This window comes from Patagioenas fasciata, chromosome 4 (assembly GCF_037038585.1).
Source record: "Patagioenas fasciata isolate bPatFas1 chromosome 4, bPatFas1.hap1, whole genome shotgun sequence".
NCBI classification, from domain to species: Eukaryota; Metazoa; Chordata; class Aves; order Columbiformes; family Columbidae; genus Patagioenas; species Patagioenas fasciata.
Window position 1 is genome coordinate 60,449,170 of NC_092523.1, and position 24,996 is coordinate 60,474,165.

Below are 24,996 nucleotides of genomic sequence, written 5' to 3' on the forward strand. Positions count from 1 at the left end.
TCAGATGTGTTATCAAAGATTATCTCTACAACTGCAACTTAATATTTTAACTGAAGTCAGGAAGGAACTGTAATTTGATGATTCAGTCAAAACTCCGGCACAGATGGGATTACAGAACTATGAACACTAAAATAACTTCTAAGATGAATACAGTTCTGTGAACCACAGAACTTGCCAGGATAGTGTCCATGAGGTTGGGGTTTTTTTTCCTAAATGCTATGATGGAGAAGACTCACCATTTTTCACACTCTCTCCGACCTGAAGGCATCTTAAAGAAATCCTCCAACGAAGACAAAACATTAAAAAAAAAAGATCAACCAAATAAAAGAGTTGTCAAGAGACAGATGGAAATATCAGCCATCACAGTGGGTATTTTGTTGTGCATCTTTGGGGCAGGTTTATCTTTTGGGCAGGCTGAGGGAGCTGGGTCTCTTTAGTTTGGAGGAGACTGAGGAGTGACCTTATTAATGTTTATAAATATATAAAGCGTGAGTGCCACAAGGATGGAGCCAGGTTCTTCTCGGTGGCAAACAATAATAGGACAAGGGGTAATGGGATCAAGCCGGAACACGAGAGTTTCCACTTAAATTTGAGAAGAAACTTCTTCACAGTGAGGGTGAGGGAGCACTGGAACAGGCTGCCCAGGGGGGTTGTGGAGTCTCCTTCTCTGGAGACATTCAAAACCCGCCTGGACACATTCCTGTGTAGCCTCATCTGGGTGTTCCTGCTCCAGCAGGTGGATTGGATTGGATGATCTCTTGAGGTCCCTTCCAGTCCCTAACATTATGTGATTCTGTGACTTGTGCTGTGGGGTATTTCAACTCCACACACTGTCCCACTGGGCGCTAGAAGGTCTCAGGAGCACAGGAGCAGGCAAGGAGCTCAGTCAACACCATTAAATGACACAGACCAAGCCCTGAAAAATGCAGAACAACCTACAGACTAGTTTGGAGCACTGGCTATGCCTTTGTAAACACAGGATATCTACAAGGATGCCATGACTTGCCTAGCTATTAATTTGGAAGTCCTTCTCAAAAATGTCAAAAACCTGGGGAAAACAGGTTTCTTTTTTTCCCCTTTCATCATAAAACTCCCTTTTTCCACAAAGACCATTCCCTTTCCTGACTTTTTGAACTGTCTTTATAAAGCAGGTGTTGTTTACAACAATAACAAACACACATCTGCGTGGGTGTGTTAATACAGACAAAGGCAGGATAACTGAAACCTCTTCCTATATTTAGATCTGTCTGGTCAGCTCTAATTGCATAATTTAATCAAAACCCTCTCTAACGGAAACACATCCATATTCATCACAGGCATCAAAGGAAACATCTTTACAAACTATATCCTTTTACAAACCAACACATGGTCCCACGCCACTTGTCCAATTGTTGAACTCCTCCTTTGGGAAGGGCATGGAATTTTATTTCTTTTTATCAACTGAAAAAAGCATTTCCCTCCAATTCATCAGCACAGGGTGGGAGGAACTTCCTTCACAGGTGAGACGGGAAAATTTACTGACATGTCACTTTCAGGGATTTTTTTCTTTTTTTAAATAGTTAAAACACACATTTGCAGCATAAAGGAAAGCCTTTGAAAGAAAGAAAGAAAAAAAAAAGTCCATCACAATCAGGCATGAAAATTTTTGAGTAGAGCTCTTAAAATTCAAGATGTATTTTGTCTTAATGGATTTAGAAGGGGTTTGACAGCCCCTGCTAGAAAAGTGCTATAGCAGGGTATTTTTAAGGAGGGAAACCCCACCAAATGCACTCCAGTTATGCTCAGCTTAGGCAAGGCACTGCTCCTACAAATTATTCATTTTACCAAGAGCATGCACCAATACAGTTACATCAGCTGCATTAAACCACTTCTAAAGACTGTGACCCAGACCTCATTTATCAGACATTAAGTAAAGACGTTAAATTACAGCTCAAAATCCCCAGCTTTAAAGCAGAATGTTTCACCAAAGCAAGAGACAACAAAACCCGAGACAGAAAACTTACTTATTCACTAATAAAAGCATTACTAGGTCAAGCCTCAGCAAAGCAGAATAGATTGACAAAATTTAAACCAAAAATGAGTGTCATTAACCTAAATAAATAAATCTTTCCACAGATTAGTTCCCCACCCATCATTTATACAGTTGAAATAAGAACAGCCTCTTCAGTTGGCCAATATTGAAGGCATTTCAATGCATTTCATGAGATGCATGCTTTACTTTTTTTAAAGGACTCCTCTAGCTTTCCTCTTTTTTTCACTTGCCTAATTTGCAAAATCTAAGGAGGGTTTTTTTTGCCTTTAGATGGCCCTTAAAACACTGTAACTTCACCACGTCTTTAAAATGCCAAGAGGCAGAGCGAAAGATCTCTCTTAAATTTTGTGAAGTGTCCTGCAACTTGCAATGACCATTCTGGATGGAGAAAGTGTTTGACAATGATACAGCTTTCCAAGCCAAGTTTATACAACCCAGAAACAAACATCCAGTTTTGCCAGATTTCCAATGAAACAATGTTTAATTATGGTATGTCATTAGCAGCCTTCTGAAAAATCAGGACTGGAACTCAGATGACATGAAACTCAGTTTGTCCCTCGTCCCCAGGACAGGGAGCAGCAGCTGCATCCCCACATTGCAGCAGATACTCCCTGGCAGTATCTTCCTATTTGTCAAGCCACCCAAACATATCAAAAGCTTTACAAATGTAAGGAGTCAAGATCACTGCGTTTGGAGATGTCTTATCAGCTTACATAGAAGAAAATGAAGAAAATAGGGATCCACCTGAGATAAGGTCAGGATACTTTGGGTTCACATTGAAAATATCCCAGCAAACACAGATCTGGATTGATCAAGGCCTTTACTGGCATGTGGGGTACAAGCCTGAGCTTGCCCATGCTAAAAACTTGAACTGCCTTCAACTATACCCCCATGTTAATTCCAGAGCAGGGTACAACTTCACTAATATTAAAAACTATACTTGTGGAAGAATAAAGCTATTGATAACCGTTCTTGGAACAAAACAGACATCGCATGCTATCATGGTTGGAGGCCAACAACCTCCCAGATGACAGTTCACCAATTAAGTCAAAATGCTCCCAAGAATGGGGCTTTTAAATTGAAAAAAGTCTACCGACTGCAACTGAATTTGCTGGAAGTGCAATTTTTTTCCTGCCATACCTAAGCCTGTAAAACCTTGTCAGCAGCAGTAGTACTGCCACAGAAAGCACTGGGCTGCTGCTCCAGACACACAGCTCCTATTTCCTTCGGTCAAGCCACTTCCTCACATCGAGCCTCAGCTTTTCCTGCAGACAAGTAGAGAACAAAATTCTTGAAGGCTACCAATCAAGAGGCAAGTATTAGATAAAGTAAGCTGGAGAGGTGACCACTAGCACAAAACGTGTGCTGGCAGGATGGCACCAAAGCAGCTCTGTGAGCACACATGCCATTACCCCAAGCAACACCACCATGCCATGGAGGAAGAGGGCACAAAGTGACCAGGCCAGAGGCAGATTGTCCTGAGCACGAATCAATGATCATTGCAGCAAAGGTACCAGTGCTGAGACCTGGGCACAGGCCAGCAGCTCCTGCACTGGTTGCAGCAGGATTCAGAGTCATCTAAAAAACCGTGGGATGAAGCAAAAGCAGCCGGTACAGCCCTGCGTCGGAACATCTGTAGAATCTCATATCAAACTGTTTTCTCCTCTTCCCGAGATCAAGGGTTTGGAGGATTTTTTACAAAGACTTCAACCCACAGATAGGAACTGATAGTTCATACAGCACTTGGCAACCGCATAGCTTGAAAGGAAGTGAGAGATATCCTCCTACAGTGCTTACCAGGAATACGGAAGTTTTACAATGGGAGAAAATGGCTGTAATCTATCTATCTGATTCCCTGGTTATCTGTAAGCATTTTATGAGTTTGGAAGAGTAATCAAGCCACGTAAAGAATTACTCAGTACCCTTTCCTTATCTGTGAGCTTTTTTTTTTTTTTAAGCCTGTATGATTCCACATACAGAGTTAAGGCAACTTATTATTCATTTCACCGTCATTTTCCAAGACCAGTTTAAAGTTTCAAAATTCAGGTATTGCAAAGTGGCAGCACTGCAACCTTACAGCTAAGGCACCAAAACACACTATTTCCCAAACACCCGCTCTCTAGGGTCAGCAGCAGGTGAGCTAGAACAGCCATAATCCTTCCCAAATTTTCCACTGTTGCCTGCTACTGAACAAACAGTCATAGCTGTCTTAGTACAAATGACAGAAGGGCTCCAAGCCCTGAACATCTTGCAAATTGGGACTGCCAGAATGAGCTTCCAGGACTTACAGTTTTCCAAGACTACTTACTTCTAGGCTGAAAACCAGCACACAAAAGGAGCACACAAAGATTTCAGACTCCTTGCCCTTAAGCTGACAATCTAGATGCCTTTAGTTCTGGGGTTGAAATCAGTGTTCCCCAGTTCCAAGATAACAAGCCCTTAGGCTCAAATGACCCTGACTGCTGGCTGGCCTGGAAGATTGAGAGTGCTTGCGTCTCAAGTCAGGGGAGGCGAGAAACTAGTCAAAGGTGTGATGGAAACCTGTCTGTATTCAGAAACACAAGACTTCAGCCAAAGCAGCCTGCCGCCAGTGCTCCCAGTTCTTAGGCCACAGGAGGTGCATCGGGGTTTGACTGTGAGCAAGAGGTGCAGCTGATAACTATTCCCTTTGCCCTTGTCCCCACTAGTTATCCAGCAAACTGCAGGAAATAGCCTTTGAGTGTTTATACTCGTTATGTTATGTGATGCTTTCTGCGTAGAACAAAATTTCAAAGCAGCCTGTAGCCAAGCTAGAGGGGAAAGGCTACAAGGGAATTCAGAAAGAACCTTACTCTAGCACTGCCACCAGGGAACATACCTAAATTTTGTATTTTGAAATTGTAGATATTTAGTCTAATGCTGTGAAGTTAAGAAATATAGTACAATGACACAATATTTGAGGTTGTTAAATAGCTAGCAGTAACAAGAAAAAGTTAGGTTTTTTTTTAAACACACCATATACCATTAAAACAAGTGGCTTTCTAAATTTCTTTTGAGAAAAGTGGATTGAAACCCAAAAATTTCAAAGTGACTTATGCAGTACTCCAGAATGAAGGAAAGCTACAAGCAGTCTGTTGGCTTACAGCACATATCACTTCAGGTGCTCTAATTGTCTGCACCGGCAATGGTTTCTGGTAACACGAGCCCGCTTTTACAGAAGGATTTTTAATGGATTTAATATTTAGTTTGTCTCTAGTTTCTTGATAATGTTGCTAACGGTACCTGGTCTGCTAGCTTTTTCAAGTTATTTTATCCTCTAAAGAGGAAAAGAAAGTTTCTAGTAATAAGAAGTTCTCCATGAGGAAAAATATTTGTCCTATCTCACAAAGAACATGCGCTTGATGCACTCAGCTCATATGGTTGCATTAAGCTAGAAAATCTTTTCTAATGTAGCTTGCAGCTTGTACTAGCAAAACAGAACTTGACCAGAAAAGCTTGTTTAAGTGTTCCTCCTCATCCATTCTCCTTCACCCCCCATAAAATACGCTGTATCATTAATCATTGCCATTCTACTGCCAATAAAACTACACTGGGGCTTTGTCACTGACGTAACTGCTGGCAGTCTAACCTCACCATGCAAATCACCAACATAAGTACCTGGGAAAAAACCCTGTAAATTAGACCTTTCCTTGGTAACCATATTAAGGAAGTCTTCATCTGGGAGTACTACAGTACTCATTTATAACTGGCTACCTCCAACAGCTGCTTTGGGCCAGCACGGTCCCAGGTCCACAAGCAGAGGAGCAGCTCTAACAGCTTGCTCTCACCCAAAGAGAAGAGGTTTCCCTTCACTCCCCCATGCCAGCTTTGGTACTCCAACATAATTTCCCCTCTGCTTAGAGTCTGTCAGCCAATCCACCTTCCTAACCCAGCAAAAACAACAACAAAAACAACATCCTGCAGAACAGCTGGATCAGCTCAGAGCAGGATGAGCACCCAAGTCACCCAGCCAGCGTAACGCAAAGAAATGGAGCTGGGGTTGAAAAAAAAAAAAAAAAAACCACAAACACACCAAACTGTGAAGAGTTCTTTCCATTTGGGGGAGCTGCCACCCCTCTAATTTTAAATGACATCCAGGAGGAAGATTAGCTCATACTTAGACATGAGTACAGTTGATTTGCAAAACCTTGTCTCAACCCTAGAGCGATGAGCTCTGCCCCAGCTGGTTCTGAGTTAACCAAAGGCTCCAGCAAGCACTTCAAACCCCCTCCTGCTACCACCATAGTCTGCTCTAGGTAACCAGACAGCAAGCTTCGGAAAAAAAGAAGAGTGATTTCATATCCGTCTGTCCAAAAATACCACACACTACAAAATTTTAAGCCGGTAATATTTATAAAATATTTTCCAGATGAAATCTAATACCACACACACATTACAGAAACTACAATTACGTTATCTTAAGTTTCGCGGTTAATAAAGACAAAGACTTTTCCTTTGGCTACTACATCCAAGTGGAAGCATTTAACATTGACACTAGCTAGGAAGGGTAATTAAAGGGCCTGTGATGGAGTATGCTGGACTGCAAAGCCACACGTGGGCAAAAATGCAAACCAGGAAACCGCAATCGCCGAGATGGCAAACTATATGTGAGGTAGGTTTTCTGAGACATTCGGCAAGGGCAAAATTGGCATTTTTCAAAATAGTATAGTTTGTCGTTGCATTTATCGGGTAGTTAGTAAAACAGGGACAAAGACACAATCAATGCCTGTTTTATCTATGTATCTGTCTATCTATCTTCTCAGTGATAAAAGGGTAAAAGTGTCTAATGAAAAGAGGGAAGACCAAGAGACTGCATGAAGGGAGACTCTAAACTCAGGTCCTGAATGTTGGAGATTCATGGTGAAACCTCAATAAAGCCACATGAGTGACATCTCTGTCTCCCTCATCTCACTCTTCCCTCCCTGTGCAGGAGAGCACACACCTTAAACGTGTTCAAGATTCCTGAAAGACTATACATTTGAAATTAAACCAGGGTAATCACGTTATGCATTTTAAAATCCCTGAGGGCATCATGTACATGTTGTCAGGTCTGTCAGAATGGCAAGGTAAATTTCAAACCTACTTTAATCACTATTGTGACAGAGCAATAGTGTTGTTGTCATACAATTGGAAAAAACAGAAACCATCTGTACACAGTCCTGGGCAACCCAGGTGGCCCTGCTTGAGCAGGCTGGACCATATGACCTCCAGAGGTCCCTTCCAATCTCAGAGCACTTAGATATCACGAGAATGACCCCTATCAAAAAGAACTGTGTTTTATTGATGAGCCAGCTTTAGTAATTTTTCAGGACCTGTAAGCAGAATCTACATGCATAAGCAAGTGCAAGTGGCCTAACGTCAAAGTATAATAACTTTCTTGTTTCGTACAACACAGCTCAGAAACCCTTGTGGGGGGAAGACAACTGGCCAACAGCGAGCAAAGATGTTCTGCCAACTTTTTTTTTGTCCTAACAGAACACCAGCAGAGTTTATTTTGCAACATCTTGGGAGGGCTGGAAAATAAGAAGGATAAAGAGTTAAAACCCAACAACCGACAAAAAAAACCTCAAACAACCCCTACACTTTTGCTCTTCTTCAGCTTAGGATTTACAGGGACACCACAGGCAACTAAAACATCAAATGGTAACAGCCAAAGTCAATTCCACACCACCTTCCACCCTCTCTCTCTCTCTCATACACACACATGCACACACTTTCAAATTTGTCTTCAAGAAAGTTTTTGAGAGCCCTTTTTCCACTGCCCAGGATACACAGCTACTTATAAGCCATGTATTTTGCCCCTCAACATGTCAGCTGAATAGAAGTCCTTACTAGCAAGACAAATGCAAGACAGAAAGGACATTGCATTAATTCCTCCCCGTCAACATGCAAATTAAACCTAACAGATACAGAGGGAAAATATATCCATAGAATAAAGCCAAATCTGCAACTCATTAACAGTATCTGACCAAAGAACAGTTGTTTCTTCCTCCTATCACCCTCAGAAACACATTTAAGTGGACGCCACAATTCACTGCAACATGATTCCCCAGTTATTTACTTCATCTTGAACCAAAACTGATTTTATGCTTTTAAGCAGCATTGAAGTATTCATAGATAAATATTTTTTACATACACGTTTTGATAAATTTGCAGGCTCTTTTCAACTATATATAGGTTTAGTCCACCTTTATATTATCCAAATAATTCCACTTTCAACAGCACCAAATGTTATTTTAGGCATTCATATGTGCACATGCACATACAGTATATCTATCAGGTGTGAATAATCCTACATATATACCAGCATAAGAATAAGGTTTCTCCAAGAGTCTCATGCCCTGGTTTCAACACACTACACCAGTCAGAATGCAGCTATTATTGTTGATGCCTTAAATGCTTGAAATCAGAAGTCTTAAATGAACAGTAAGAAAAATATCCTCAGTAAATCAGTCTTTCATGTGAACACAAGAATGAGGTGTTAATTCCCAATATCGAAGCAAGTGAGAAAGAAAAGCAAGCAAAAGTATGACCAACTATGGTCACTGTGTGCCCCAGGCATTCTGAACAGAAAAGACTTTCTGAATTAATAAAAAACATTTTGACCTGCTATGTAAGTGTCAAGTGTTAGCTCAGTGTGCACACATGCTTTTTTGTTTTCATCTACCTAGACATGATTTTAAACAGGTACATCAGACTTGCAGCCTCTATAAAAGAAACTGGAAAGCTGTAAATCCTGAGATCCAACTTCTACTCATGCGCAAAGTCTGTATTAAGGGATTACATCTTCAGCTTCCACTCTAATGATAGTTCCAAGTACTGCAAGAAGGGCCCTTGGTTGAAGCTGGAAGGCAGACGTGATTCTTACACCCATGCTGGGGACAGACACAAGGAGACAGTGAAGATGCTCGCAATTCTGTCTATAACCATTTCAGCATTGCAAAAAAAATTTTAATGGGTATCTTATTTCCAAGTTACCCAAAACTGGATTGATAGTCCACAGATCACTTTGATGTGGATTGGCATTTTAATGATTTTAATGACAAAAACTTTCAAGTTAAATACTTCTGAATATCATTAAGTGCCATAATTCAGACCGTCTATGCTGACTTAGTCTCATCTGCTGCCATGTTGGGAAGAACTTTCCCTTTATAAGCACAGAAATAAGAAATAATGCTTCAGAAATCACTGGTGAACCACATTAATTATTTGCTTACACGCCAAGTCAACATAATAGTTGCCTTTGGATGATACTGCTTTGAACAGTGCCTAAATACAATGACTTACATAAAGACATGTTTAAAAATAATTTGTTTTCCTCCTTGTATTTCAGACTTCGCCTGTGCGTGCTAAAAGCATGGGGGAAGAACAAAATGGGAAAGCCTGATGACATCTATTCTAATATCACTCTCCCAACTGGACACTCAATATCGAAATAAAAGTGACATACAGTACAGAACAATTACAGAGTTACATTAGAATGAGTAGTGCAAGTGTCCAGAATAGCTGTACTGGTCAGGTTCCCTGCATTGGAAAGTATAGAGGAAAGAAAAGAGCTTCAACTCCTGATCTAAACTAAGATTTTGCCCAGCCTCCCAAGACACAGCACTCGGAAGAAGAGTGCAACCAAGTAAAAGAATCTGTACTTGCAGAAAACCCATAGTAATTTAAAGATAGCTCAACCCAGCAGCTGTGTCACACACAGTGCCACTGTCATGAGCAGCACTGTGGTCACACAGCTGCCCAACACTTCTATCAGAGCAACCCCAATCCCACCAGTACACATCCACCCTCCTTCCCCAAAATAAAAATGGACCACTCTACACAATTCAGAGTTCAGCCTTACATGCACTTGACCTCGCACACTCTAATTATTTGTGTGCTCAATCTTTGCTCCTACTCAACTAGGAAGTGCTTTGAAACCCAACAAATGCAGGCATGAAACTGAAGCAGGGAGAGATCCTGAATGATCCAGATTCATTTTGGAAAATGTTTTACATACCTCAAAATTAGCCTGTTTATTTTATGAAATGTTTGGCTTCCCTATCCTGTTAAAAAAAACAAATACGCCCCCCACTCAAATACACACAGAACAGAAAAGCTTCTGCAATGCAAATCGCCATTTGTCCGAGGAGGAAGAGGAGAAGGATCTTTGTGGCAGCCAAGAGTGTCCTTCTCCTCGGCCCTGAATCCACCCTCTGCAAAGCCCTTCACAAAAGATCCAAACTAACATTTTTTCTGGTTATTCTGAATCTTGAAGAATAGTGACATTCTAATGGAAATAGTTACACAACAGCCTGCAGGGATACAACTCTAGCAATCAAAAAGTATCAATTTAAAATAACTTATTCCCTATTGCAAGCAAAATAACACTGTTCTAACACAAAAATCCACTATGCTGTTCTAAAGTTACACCATTGTAGCTCGAGCAAAACAGCTGGAGAAGTGCAAGATGCCTGCAGAGATGAGCCTTTAAGTCACCAGTATTTTGAGACACACTTGCCAATTTGGTGTTTATGTTTTAAACTCAAATTTGCTGTTCAATAGACTTCAAAGGTAAACTTCTAGGAACTGCATAACATCTTTATTAAGACTTGTATGCATTCAACTTTTTGAGGCACTGCTATACCCAGAAGAAAGGCCAATGGCAGAACATTAGTCTGCAGATACTAGAGAGAAACACATTAAGTTTTTATGAGCAGAACAGACCTTTCCCCACTCTGAAGGGACTACTGGGTAAGTTTGTTATCAAAATCTAAACAAGAAATTTTAAAAATATAAATTAGTAGAATCACTTAATTAAGCATAAAGCAATGTGTAAAACCCCATTTTACAGCTCTGCCTTCGATAAGGTAGTTTCAGTTATCCATCTGCACTAACACAGCAGAAGAGAGCTCCATATCCACATTTTGCAAGAGGCGGCACCCAAAAGCGAGCTTTAATTCTTTTACCTGCCACTCAGAAAGCACCTTAGCTGAAGCACACCCCGCTGAGATGCAACTGAACCTGGAGACGAGCGGGTCCCTCACAACTAGTGGCTGTTTATTTTCTCTGCTTGCTTCTTCTGTATCCCTCAAAAATGTTTTTTCAGTTATATTTGTGACTAAAAATGAAAGACATTTCTCTCTTGGCTGGAAGAAGCTCAGGAGACGCAGTTCACAGCAATTCGGGTATGAAGAGTTGGTTTAACCACTAACGCACACAAAACCCTCAAATCACTAAGCAGCACACTGACTAGCAGAAAAGAGGGGTTTTACCAGGATTTTCCCCAAACACTTCATAGTGATTTTATCCGTAGAAGCAGCAAGACTTCAGATGTTCACTACATAATAAATGTTTTACTATCTGTGGTATGCCACTTTCTAAGCTATTTAGAGCAGAAACATGAATCTGAAGCCACAGTTGCCTTCACTAAGAAAAGTAAAGTGACCTATGCCAACCCATATTCAAAATTACAGTCTCTGTTCTTAAAATAAGTTTGGTCAGATAGTTCAAGATATGACTAAGATGCTCTGTCTTATACAAGAACTCAGACCTGCAGGAACATTTCAACAGGCAATTAGAAACTTTAGTTGGATAAAAATGCTGGGAGTGCGGGGGGAGGCTTGTTTGTCCCTTTGATACCTGACAGCACAGACTGCAGGTAAAGCCTAGCTGATTTTGAGGCTTGAGAAAGGATACATAAAATTCAGAGATATTCACTGACAATCACTTTCCCCACACACACACCTCCAAGCTGCACATGCCTTCATCTATTTCAGTTGCTAATGACTGCAAGAAAGAGGTGAAGAGTCAACCTAAACTGGTTCTTCACAGGGACACAAGCTTTAATTTCAACTACTCTTTGCATAACTTACATAATAAATACGGTGCTCTCTTTATTTGATTCTTAAACCACCCATATTTGAAGCACAATGGGACAAGTCACAGACGGTTGCTTTGCTGCTCTCATAATATGGTTTAATTATGATGACTGAACTAACGGGCTCACATCATAGACTTTTACAGGTTGACCCCGTGTCATCCTGATGTATCATTTTGCACCAGTTCAGTGCTGTAAATCAATTTAAGATCTCCAGCAGGTTGAAAAGGCTGGTAATGATGCTTTCTCTGCAGTCTCTGGGGACTCCACATTATACACAACTTACATTATTTATAAAGCTGAGATGATGCCTCCATTAGGCTTGTAAGACTACTCAAATGAGCTTTTATTTTACACACACAACTTGGGCTTCACATAGCATAACACTGGCTATATGTAATATGCAGTATATTCATGCTTCAATCCAAAAAAAAAAAGAAGTCGCAAACCCTTCATTTTTTGAATCTTTATACCAAGCAAAGAAACGCATAATTTAATCTTAACAATTTCACAATATGCAGAAACACAAGTAGTACTTTGATTAACCTTTGTATTGCTTTTCTCCACATTCAACTCTCTGTGTTCTGACTACAGACAAAAAGCAAACACTAAATTCATCAGCTTTCAAACATTTGATTTGATAGTTAATATTTATATAGAAACAGAAAGATCTCCATGTGTTTATCCAGCCACTTCTCTCAAGTGTATTGGATCATCACATCTTCAAGGGTACACAAAAAGGCAAATTGAAAAGGACAGAGTAGGAAAAAAATGTATTTAATTACATACCCAATGGTTGATGGGGTCAAAACCAAAGCAAGAACAAATCACTACCCTCAGGGTAACCTGATCATGCCTTGAATACCTCTCTGGTAACTGTGGACATCTTCTGCATCACCCAAATCAAGGGAAATTTCTCTCAAACACCTACTTACAATCTGAAGTAAGTTGAAAGATTTCATCCCTGAGACCAGAGAATGAATTTCAGAAGGGCTAGATAGCTTTCATTTTCATACTGAAGCTCCTCCAGTCACAGTAAAAAAGCCAGCACTCAAAATCTGCACTAAAATCCAATGAGAACCTCTAAAAATCTTCACAGCACTGATCTTCAGTGGGAACATAAAACGAGTATTAATCAGTTGCAACAAACATACTCATCTCCCATAATTCAGCAGGGTAATTGCTGACAAGTAAAAGAAAAAATAAGTCAGCGTTAACACCTCAGGTTCCCTCACATGATTTGCTCCTATTGTTTGACAGGACAAGGTGCAGACAGTCAGCCACATGAAGACTGGCGGAATTACAGACACGCCTGCAGAGGAAAGTGGTCTCTGTGGGCAGGGCCAGCTTCAGTGTTTTGTGTTATTCTTGACTGCTGCTTAAAAACACATATAACTCCTGGGCGAAAAGGATTAAACGAAGTTTTATGTTTTTGACTTCTCTATGTGCAAAAGAGACTTTAACTAACAGCTATAATGTATTTTAAAACCAGCTTTTCTCCTAAGCATGTTAGTTTCAAGATGTTGTATCTTTAAACACTGACATGTTTCATGAAATGATCGTTCCCATTTGCTTGTAACTGAAACACACATTCACTTTCACTCCTCCCCACCGGGATCTAACACCTCTCCTTCCCCAAATAAAACTGTTACCTTTTTTATTTTATTTTTTTACATTAAGTGAGCATCATTTTTTTCCTAAAATACACCAAAACAATGATTATTTTCAGAATAAGCACTAACTATTTATATACCATGACAACAAACTATAAGGTCGGACCACATATCTTCTTCAGATTGATCTACTAACAAAAGAGCAAGCACAGCAACCCTTCCTCAATCAGAACTCCCACTCACTTCTGTTTATATATAAAAAAAAAAAAAAAAGCCGTGATTCGGCCCAGAACCTTTCAAACGCATGACTGAATATTTCCAAACCAGTACATTTTCGTAAGATCTATATTCAGGATAAGATTTGGCTGTAGAGCCCAAGTATATGAAGAAACTACACTGAGGAAGGGAAAACCTCATGCATCCAAACCTTCTAATAGGGAGGAGGAAAAAAAAAAAGTGAACTTTCCTTGACCTCTAAGCAGAGATTTGTCATTAATTAAAAAAAAAAAAAAAAAAAAAAAAGAGGAGAGGGGGGCTGCGGAAAGAAAGGAAGGGGGAAAGAAAACAAAAACAAAAAAAAAGAAACATTACACGGACAGGGACACGGATCGGCCGAGGTAGGAGGCGAAAGGCTTTTCCCCCGCAAAAACAAAGGAGAGCACTTGCCCCGTCTGGCCGGGGCTCCGCCGCATCCCCCGGCGGGGCGCACAATGAGGTCGGGCCGGGCGGCGGTCCCCGCACGGCACTGGCCGAGGAGCGGGGCGGCTTCCCGGCGGGGAACAGCTCTCCCTCTCGCCGGGCCCGACGCGGTACCTACCCACAAACTTCCAGCCGGGAGCAGCCGGCGGGGAAACGGCCCCGGGTCTCGCCGGAGCTGCCGGAGGGACGCCATCATGCTGGGAAGAAGAGAGGAGAAGAGAGGAGCCGAGCAGAGCCGCGCTCCCTTCGCGGTGCGGAGAAGCCGCTCCCCCCGGCCCGCCGCGGGGCCCCTGCACCCTGCCCCGGGGCCGAGGACCACCCGAAGGAGCTGGGGGGTGGAAGGAGAGGGGCGGCGCAGGCACAGCCGCCCGGCTGGGGCAGCGGGGAGAGGCGAACGGACGCGAAGTTGTTACCGGCTGCCGGGCGGTGAAGGGCGGGTGGGGAAAGGGGTGGGGGGAGCAGGGGGCTGAGCCAGGCGGGGACTCCGCGCTCGCGTTGCCTCCGCGCCGGGATTGATCTGGTCTCGCTGGCGTCAGGCAGTCGGAGCCGCCCCGCCGCCGCTCGCCCCGCTGCCAGCGCTGCGCACCGACACACACACACACGCACCGGCCCGGCAAGGGATCCTCTCCAAATTCCCGGCCCGGCCCCGCTAGCAGCGCTGCGCTGGCAAGCAGCCGCCCCGCCGGGCCCGGCAGTGGAGCGGCCCCAGGCGCTTGGATGGTTTTATTCTCGCGTCCCGGTGTCTTAGCCCCAAAGGGCCCAGCATCGGCCACGTTTGGTGGACAGCCCTCCGTTTAAAAGGCGCTTATTTAGCCGCTGGAGCACGGCTGAGATGCTTCGGCAGCCGGGGCTTTTAGGAAAGCTCCAAATACTGTGAGACGTGCAATTAAAGTTAATTCTTGTAACACACTGATTGAATTGGATTTCATCCTGCCTCTTGCTTACCGGTGATTCATTGCCTGACTTAGTCCATTCTTAATATTGAAGTAATTACTATAATGCCTTCCAATAACAGACCACTCTATGTCCCCAGGTACTGGACGTGTGGCCCTCATCCTGGCCATAGGTGCTGTTGCAGTTACTCCTAATTTATGCAAGTAAACCCATTAAAGTGCATGAGGTTTCTCATGCAACCAGATAATTGTACTAGTAATGAAGTCTCACCCCTGCGGCCCTCTTGAAACGAATTTGAACTCCATTTGAATCTGCAAGTATCTGCTCGGAAGTGAATCTAGATGGAGGTTTGCAGCACACTTGAAGTCTCTCTACCTGCTACATCTACAGGAACCTGGACAATACTCAAAAGAGCGTAGCAGAAGTAGTATTGAACTGAAACTGATTCTTGCTAACAAGCACTTTGACTTTTACCCTGTCATGATTTGTGGAAGGAGATATGAAGTAACAAGTGTAAGGCGTTTCTACGTGGCCAAGCATTATATACCTATACTGGCATAATTACATCACTATACTTACACCAGTAAATTTACACCCGTCTGTGAAGTTCTAGTTACGGTATTCACCTCATTTTAAAAAACCCAGCAAAACTGAGGCCCAGAGAACTTAAGGCCCTGCAAATTATAATAACAATTTCAGCAGATGAACAGTAGCCCTGGACTTACCCACCTGCCCACTGGGGTGTGTCATGAGTCTGAAGACACCCAACTGGAATGGCTTGCCCAAGGTCACAGGAGGAGCATGATAGCAGTGTTAAAAAATACTCAGTTTGATGGCTGTGAGTTTATCAGCATTTCTGTCTGACTTCATAATGTAAAATTAATCTATTTCTTTGTCACATAAATACCACATAAATTGCAAGTAGGTAAATTGTAGTACATTGTTTAGTAGCATGCTACAACAGATTAGGTTCTTAGGAACATGGTTTAGTACTAGAGTTAGGTTATGATTGGACTCAATGATCCTGAGGGTCTTTTCCAGCTGAAATTATTTTAATTCTAGTGAGGAATTCCTACACAGACTGACATCTTAATATTGATGGTGGAAGCTTGGAATAAAGTTAGTATTTTGCTACATAAGTTTTGTACCTTAAATTATTCAAGATAAGTGATTATCAACCTATTTTGTGGTTGTACTGTGCACAATTGCAATTAGCAAGTAAACTTCTTTTACATGCAACCACGCACAGATACAGCGCTGCACTGGGCTGCAGATATAACTAGCAGAAGTTTATTGCAAGGTAAACTGAAATGTCTTTAAATTTTGTCAATGTAATGAAGATATTTGTAAGCATGATACAGTAGAAACATGTGACTGCTACTGGTTTTGTACTACGGTACTGCTTAAATCAAGGCCAAATGTCCTGGTGAATGCAGCAGTAGGATCTGCCCCCCGAGCTTGGCAGTCTCGGTGACCGAGTCTCACATGGAGAAATACATGGAAAAGGCCTTACATGTGTCTTAGGACCACTCTGCTCTGTTCTGCAGGCTGACTTGGCAGGACTGGGGGGGGTGACAATCTCCATCCACTGTATTCTCGTTCCTCGAATATCTATTCAGTTCATGATTCATGCTAAACAGATATGACAAGAAGATAGTTAGGGAAGCACTGCTGTTTGTCAGGTGTCTTGTTAGAACTACGTTTGTACTGCTTTTGTTGTTGTTAGGGTTGACTGGTTGGTTTTCTTTGGCATGAGAGAATTAAATTATTTTCCACTTACACTGAAGCTTGGTGAGGATCACATTAATATGCTCCTTTACCTAAAAAGGGCTATAAAACAGCCTAGTATGGCCTTTTACTGCTGTTTAATAACCAGAATGGTTGTTCTGGAGAGAGCTGGTTAGAACTGACTTCAGATGGATCAGTTGTGTGAGAAGACCAGAGGGCAAACAGAAACAGTGTGCCATGGTCCAATCTGCCATGGGGCTTCCCTGGCCAGGCTGTTTTGGTACCCAGCCAAAACTTCAAGTCTACCACCCACTTTAGGATGCCCAACTCATAGCTAACTGTCCAAACCCATTACTCTGTGTTTGAGTAGTATCAGCAGTATCTTACTTGTACATTCACCACTTCTAACTCCATCAGCTACTTTTAATGTACCCTAATTAAACATCATTAACATCTGCTTAGCTTTTCTGAATAATAATGAGGAAACCAAAAAAAGGAGAGCAGAGGGCCGTGTACACCTGGATGTCTAGCTTGATGCTACTCCTTCAACAGCATTCTTCTGCATTGGGCTGAGTAACTCTGCTACCTCAAGTGGCGACAGAGAACTTTTTTTTTCTCTTTTGACTCTGCAACTACATGATCTTTCAGTCTGGTGCAAGGAAAACAAGCAGTGAGGCTGGGGCAATGGGGGAAGAGAAGAGCCATCTCTTCTCTAAACAGCCTGATTTTCATCATATTAGGTGTATGATCCAATGATACCATCACTCATAGGGCCTATAAACCTGAATTGTAATGAAGTTGGGGCACTTACATGAATAAACTTCTAATAACATTCTCAAAGGAGGCTTTAATCTCATAGACATTTTTAACATTTCACCAAGCACCTGCCTAATCACCTTTAAAATCTGTGTCTCAGAAACAGCTTATCAGAAGGCAGAGTGCTAAGAGATATGAATTATGCTGCATATTTTATACTATTATATTATGTAAGATATTTAAGAAAGACTACTACTGGTACTACTACTACTGTTAGCTTTCAATCCTCCTCTAAAATCAGAGTTTATATGCAGATTATGATTTAGTACTTGACGCTAACTTCAGCCAAGCTTCATCTGGCTTAGTAAAGAGGTTCCAGGGATAGACTGTGCCTTCTGGAGACAGTTTCACTCCAAACTCAGTAACTTTGCTTCACCTTTATGTATACCAGGTTTCTGCCAGAAAGTAGAGTTTCATGGATAATTAAACTGTATCAAACACAACTTATTATTTACATTAAAATCACTGGAGTAATTTTCTTTTTAGCTATTTACAGTGTTGCCCTAGCGTGGGAAAATACAAACAGTATTTTCAGAAAGAAGAGGCAGTTCTGCCAAGAAGAATAATGGCTTTCTAAGAATACTCAATTTCATTATTTCCCTCTTTCTTGGGCTGGCTGGTAAAATTTATCAACTCATATCCTTCATGGCTTGTTTGCTTTTTCTTTGAATAGGTGAGGTATTAAACAAGCCTCCCACCTCAGCATTATTAAAATAGGATACACAGACTGTTTAGCAACTACATGAGTCTGTTTGGGAAAGATGCCTCAGGCAGAAGACAGCATGTGGGAGAAGGTAAGGAGTATTTTTAGGAGGTCATCATAACTGTGCAGAGCTGCATATGGTTTTCCAAACCCATCTGGATATGAGGACCTGTCTAGCCACAGCAACACAGAGTTCATGGCAGATTTCCACTGTTGAGAAAGGTACTTGGGTTTGAGCTGGTTTGAATACTTCAGTCCCACATCACAGCAGCAGTGTTCCCCACAGCTGAATGAGCTGAGCACAGATGCCCATCACCAGCACTTTGAGGGGGATGCAGAATTATTGGTGTGGTGGTACCCTGAGCTGCTTAAGGAGGTCGATGCTTAGGGGAGCTGTTCTGGTGCAATCCTCCCAAAAGTGATTTTTGCATGCCCCAGTGGAAGCCAAAGTAAGCTATTTTATGCAAAAGTTGATCTATACTCATACTTGAGTGCCAAGATCCAGTTTTCCCTCACTGAAGAGAAGCTTTGAGCTGGCAATCTGTAGGTTACACAAAAACAAAGAGGAAATAAGTTGTGAAAGCCCTTGAAGACAGAAGTTGTGACATGAGGGCTCTCTATACTCCTGCTTTGGTGTGCCCAGCCATTTTCTAGAATGAACCCTTCCTGAGTTTGTAGAGTTGAATGTCCTCTTGGGACCTGCCTTAGTTTCCTGACTCACTCTCATCTGCAAAAGAACAAAGAACCCTTTTCACCCTTAGAAGTTCTTCCTAAACTGGCTCACCAGAATTAAGTGGGATTTATACAGAATAAATATGGAACTGATAAATTTGCAAGATTATTACATTTATTTCTCTCTGTTACATTAAATAAGGCTTCTGCCTTAAATCTATCTGCAGATGCCAGAAAGGTCTTTGATCAGATTGAGTAGCCGTTCATCTTTTCTACTCTTGAGATGATGGGATTCAGACCAAAATTCATTACTTTCCTAAGATGAATGCACCCATCTAATGCTGCCAAGATCCTTATTAAAAGTTATTAATCCAACAGGTTCGGGCTGAAACAAAGTACTAAGCAGAGCACTCCCTTATCTCCTTTATTGGTTGTTTTCTCTATAGACTCTGATGTACGGACTTTGCTCTACCAATATTACATTGCTGTTAAAGAAGGAAGGTTGCACGCTGTTCTGACGGCTAATCACATGCACAGTATTCCTGCCCACTGCACTGCACCAGTATTGTACTTTCTAGAGAAAGAAATTCTTGCTTTGGATCTTGCCGGTGTCCATGAAGAAGCTTTTGAAGGTAGTTTCACTTTCTCCTGGCTATCACCTCAGTAAGCAATAATGGAGTCCATGTAACCAAACATTATTGGTTCTTTCAAAATTAAATTTCTCTTCAGTCACTCAGCTTAAAAAGGTTTACATAACTGGAATAGCCTACCTCTGTTACTGGTTTCTTGGAAGACACTGCTAAGATTAATCTTATCTACCATTTTAATTACTGTTTTCAAATTCTTGCAGTCCTTGTCCCAGTTACATATTGTTGCAAAAACCACCAGAAAGTAATATATTAAAAATTATTCAGACAGGTGGCAGATAGAAAATTAAAGCTAATAACTCTATGAGAAAAGAAATCAAAAGTGGTTTGGCAATCCTCAGCCCATACTACTTGGTCCCGTGGTTGCACCGGTTATTCAACCAGTCATTCATGACCGGTGCTGTGTTAGTGGCTGTGTGTCGCAGATTGTGACGCAGGGCTAGGGACTGCTTCGGTCATAAAACAGTTTGGGTTGGAATGGACCTTCAAAGGTCATCTAGTCCAACTCCCTGCCATGAGCAGGGACATCTTCAACTAGATCAGGTTGCTCAGAGCCCCGTCCAGCCTGGCCTTGAATATTTCCAGGGATGGGGCATCTACCACCCCTCTGGGCAACCTGGTCTGGTATTTTACTACCCTCTTGTAAAAATTTCTTCCTCATGTCTAGCCTGAATCTCTCCTCCTTTAATTTAAAACCATTACCCCTTGTCCTGTCACAACAGGCCCTGCTAAAAAGTCTGTCCCCATCTTTCCTACAGGCCCCTTTTAAGCACTGCAAGGCTGTGATAAAGTCTCCCCGTAGCCTTCTTTTCTCCAGGCTGAACAACCCCAACTCTCTCAGCCTTTCCTTGTGCAGTTGCACTGGGCTAAAGAGGCCATGGGGTAGGACTAGATCACTGTGATGGATGCAGGCTGGGCAAACTATGGTAATTGTCTGGATACAGGACTCTATCACCTTCTGTATACCCAAAGAGCATACAACTATATTACACCATTGAAAGACCAACAAAATCACATCCATTGCATCTGAATGCATCCCTTTACTTCCACATTTTGTTGATATTTTGTGATGACATATTGAGACCATTTTTAATAACGATTAAAGAAGTAAAAGAAAAAGGTACCCTGTCTTATATTTGTTCTCCATATAATGGTACCTATCTTGAGTAATTTAGAAACATTCTTTCAATTTTTCTAAACTGGTGCAAGTCACATTGCCCAAGTTCAGTGTCACTCTTGGCTGCATAAGTCAGCTGTAAAACAGTCCCATCCATCCTCCTCATCCCTAACCCCATGTCACCCGCCCGCTTTGTGCTGCCACAGTTGTCGGTGCAGCTGCGAACTGAACAGGCCTGCAGAACTGATCTGGCTGGGGACAATAAATGTTTCAGGGACCAAGCTCATTTTTAATTTGGATCGGTTCCCTGATCTGGTTTGTTGTGTGGCTGATCAAAATCCTCGGGCCGGTCCTGTGCAGGGGCAGGACTGAGGTGAGAGAAAGGGTGAAATTTATCTTTTTGACAGTGTTGTTAGTTTCAGCCAGTTTAAAATGTTTATGGAACCGTGGTAGATTTAGCGAACTTTTCTTTTTAACCAAGGAAAAATACTTGCATTTTAAGCACAACTGCAAACATGGTTTTAAAAGAACTAAGCACAGGAGCTGGGCTCACTGGTGAATAACAGGCAGCCAGGAGCAGGCGTGACAGGACTGAGGAATTCAGTGTGGCCATTGTGTCTTAGAAAAGGCAGCTGTTGGTTACTGCATTGTATGATAAAAAGCAAAAAAACTGTTGTCTTTCTGCTGTTCATGAACCGACAGACGCCAAAGAATCACAAGAATCCTGCCAAAAATTAATAATTGACTCTTCAAACGGCAGAATTGTGCTGGTTGAATTAAAGAAGCTGATACTGAGGCACCGGGTATGCCTGCATTCCCATAGTTTGTTCTTTCCTGCATTCTCCAATTCCAGAGTTTTCCTTTACTCTTTGCTTAAGGTGTGGAAGAAACTGAGCTCTAAAGAGTAAGTAAATCAGTATTTAATTAGTCATCCCAAGGCAATGGGTTCTTACTGATTTCTCAGTAACAGCCCTGACAATAAATGTGCATGTATTGTATTAGTTTCCGTTTGCAGTTTCAGGAGGAAATTACCTTGTAGGTTTCAAACATCCTGGCAGCCACATGGAGTGTTGAAAAAGGTTGCCCACAAGACAAGAGCATTTAGACCAATTTTAAATGCTTTTGTTTTCTTGCTTGACCAAAATTAGCCAAATTTTTGACAAACGGGTTTGAGCAACTTTAAAAACAAGCCGCTATACACTTCATATACTTGCACAAATCACATCTGTAAATCCTCATTATAAGCAAATTTTTTAAAAAAAAGTTAAACACTCAAAAGTTGTAACTGATCAAAATTAGTGTTTTCTGAAGACGCCTGTCTTGCGCAGCATACAGAACAAACAGTGGTCAAAGAATGGGCGGTGATTTTGTTTTCTCTCCAGGTTCGTGCTGCAGCTAGCCATTATGAGAACTGTGTTTTCAATATTTAGTTGCAAAACTTCTATTTAACAGGCTGGCTTTCAGCTCAGCCCATGTCTTGACACAAAATTCATCTTTCCCTCTCCTGCCGAATTCATCTCTGTTCCTGAGTGGACGAGAGTGCTAGACCCTCATTCTCTCTCTCTCTCTCTCTCAAAAAAAAAGGTTTTTAATATTTTCAGCCCTGGCACGTAATTATTCTTTATCCTGTTTTCAGAAATATTTGAACTATTATGCTGTCATTTTCTACACATATTCTGCCTGAGGCACACACCGAGGACAATTAATTTTTTATGAAGTTCTAAACATATAAAATCAATAGAGTCTCAATGTAGGAAGTACTAGGCAACCTGAACTACAAGTGATGATCTCAGCCCACTAATAATATAGTCTAAAGGACTAAAGCATGCTATACATATCCAGAGATTCTGCTGTTGTCAGAGGTGTCAGAGAGAAGGGAAAGGATTACAAGGCTTACCAACACTTAGGAGAACAGTCTTGTAAATACCACAGCCAATGGCTCTTTAAAATGGGGGAGAAAAACAAAACAAAACAAAAAACAGAAAAAAAATGCGAAATTGAGGCATCCATTTGCCTCTTCAGACAATTACATATAAGGCAGTTTTCAGTGTAAAGCATTTTATCTGGATGTCTAAAAGTATCATCTTTACAGATAAAGATCAGATGTTCACCATGGATATCCCCACAGAAGGTGCCCAGAAAACTGTAAATAGCAAGAGATGACAACACTGCCTTACTCTAGCTGAAAACCTATGATTGAAAATGGCCTTTCAGCCAATGCACAGTTGGTTGAGCTTCTGCAAAGTCCAGTTGCACAGTATCTGAACCCACAGCTTGGAGCTGCTCGTGTGCCTAATGCCTTCAGTACCTCCAAGATGGGACTCCTGGACTTATATCACCCCAGTAAAGCAAAACATATAGTTGTCAGAGAGTGACCAGATGGAGCAGTACAACAATTTATGGTCTGCAGTTAGGCTTGCACTGGTGAGCTCATCAAATCTTGAACAAAATAGGTCAAGCTTGGTCAGTGTTCAGATGAGATACAGTCTAGGGAAAACACAGATTCTGTAAGAAACAGTTTAGGATTCAATTTTAGGATTCAACTGACAGAACTGCTAAGGCACTGTCCCAGTTTTAGGCTAGATTCCAGATGTCTGAGGTACCCAAACCAGGTCTGTGATCTGTCATGTAGAAGGGGCACTGTACTGCTGGGACCATATTTCTCAATTTTCAGATGAGAAATAAAATTACAGTCAGGCCTTGTGATTAATTAAATAAATCACTCTTGTCTTTGCTTGTGGACACAGCATTTTCAGAGGCAACATAAATGGAGAAAGTGAGCTTGTTTGGTTTCTATGATCCTGGTACAACCTGCTAGCCCTCTCTCTGCAAAATCTCATTTTAAAGCTTTTCAATACTAGGGCACCAAAAGCAGGAATTTTAAATTCCTTTAAGACTGCGAATGTCATGAGAACTTTCTAATAAGACATATGCAAAATAAAGCAAATTATATAATCTATCACTTCATAGAAACATTTCTTTACATTCACATTTCCCATCCATTCACACTCCCACTTACCAACCTTTACCTCAGCTCATTTCCCCAGATGCTGTTCTAATGTGGTTTCAGCCTTATGTTGATTATCAGCTCCTTGGTTCAAATCCTGTGTCTTTTTCTTCGCCTATAAAACAGAGTATACATGTAGAATGTTATGTGTGACTGTCATGCTCCCAAAAAATCATGTGAGTTTTATCTCCAAATAATTGAAGACAATGACAACTATGCCTCTGGGGGGATTAAGCAGTCAGAAGGTAACTAATCAAACTGAAATTTAGCCTGGACACCAAAATGACACCACTGGCTCAAGTGGAACGTGTTGGTGAGGATTCTGGTAATTGCAAGTGCACAGGACTCTGCTCTCCTATTTCCCTCACATTGTAAAACCTCCTGCATGCTGTGTGGTGCAGAATGCTGTGGGATGAATACTAAGGCCAAAATTAATTTATACACCTCACATTCTCTCCGTGATTGTATTGCTCAGATGGATGAGTTTATCAATCTACAAGAGAATTAATTTCTAGATTTTTTTTTTTTTTAAGGCTGAAAAGCATCCACATATTATGTACTTGCTTTGTTTTGATTTTTGTTTCTCTTTGCCTTATGGTCATTCATCTTTGATGAAAGTGAATCAGAGAAGCCATGCCTGCCTTATTGTTGATTTGTGGTATATAATCATGTTAAAGACAGATCACTGGTCTCTTCCCTGCTACAGCACCATTTATAACAGACAATTATCCCTGCATGGTGCAGTTCTCATGATCTAGTGATTGTAAATGCTTGTTATCAGTGCAGAGCCAGCTAAATGCTGTGTGTTTCTCTTTAAAACTGATTCAATTTTCCAGAACTGTCTGTCATCCTTGAAGTTTTCTCTACTACAGCTCATTTCTCAATCTACACACAAGTGAGGTCCTTTTCATGTGAAGCACGTTGGGCAGAATTTGCATGCTGCTCCCACCTACTCCAGGCAAGGACTGTAGTCCAGAAAGCACGAACAGCAGCACGTCTTCACTGGGGAATCTCCAGCCATTGTGCTGTGTGGAAAGGAAGCCCTGCTAATGTGCAAATACCAAAATAAAGAGCAAAGGGGTGCTGAATTCAGTGGCATTGTCTACAAAAGGGAAATGTGCCAAAACACTCTAGTTGGTTTTAAAATTAGATGCGAAGAGGTCTAAATCTTAATGACCTCAGTTCCAC

General features: G+C 41.5%; 1 protein-coding gene across 1 annotated transcript in view; it reads right to left on the reverse strand.

The window, feature by feature from the left end:
* Positions 1–14,794, reverse strand: part of SMAD1 (SMAD family member 1) — a 47,523-nt gene extending 32,729 nt beyond the window's left edge. The window contains exon 1 of the mRNA XM_065837096.2: positions 14,343–14,794. The gene's annotated coding sequence lies outside the window, so the exon portion shown is untranslated. The remainder of the gene's footprint in view (positions 1–14,342) is intronic.
* Between the last annotated feature and the right edge of the window lie 10,202 nt (positions 14,795–24,996).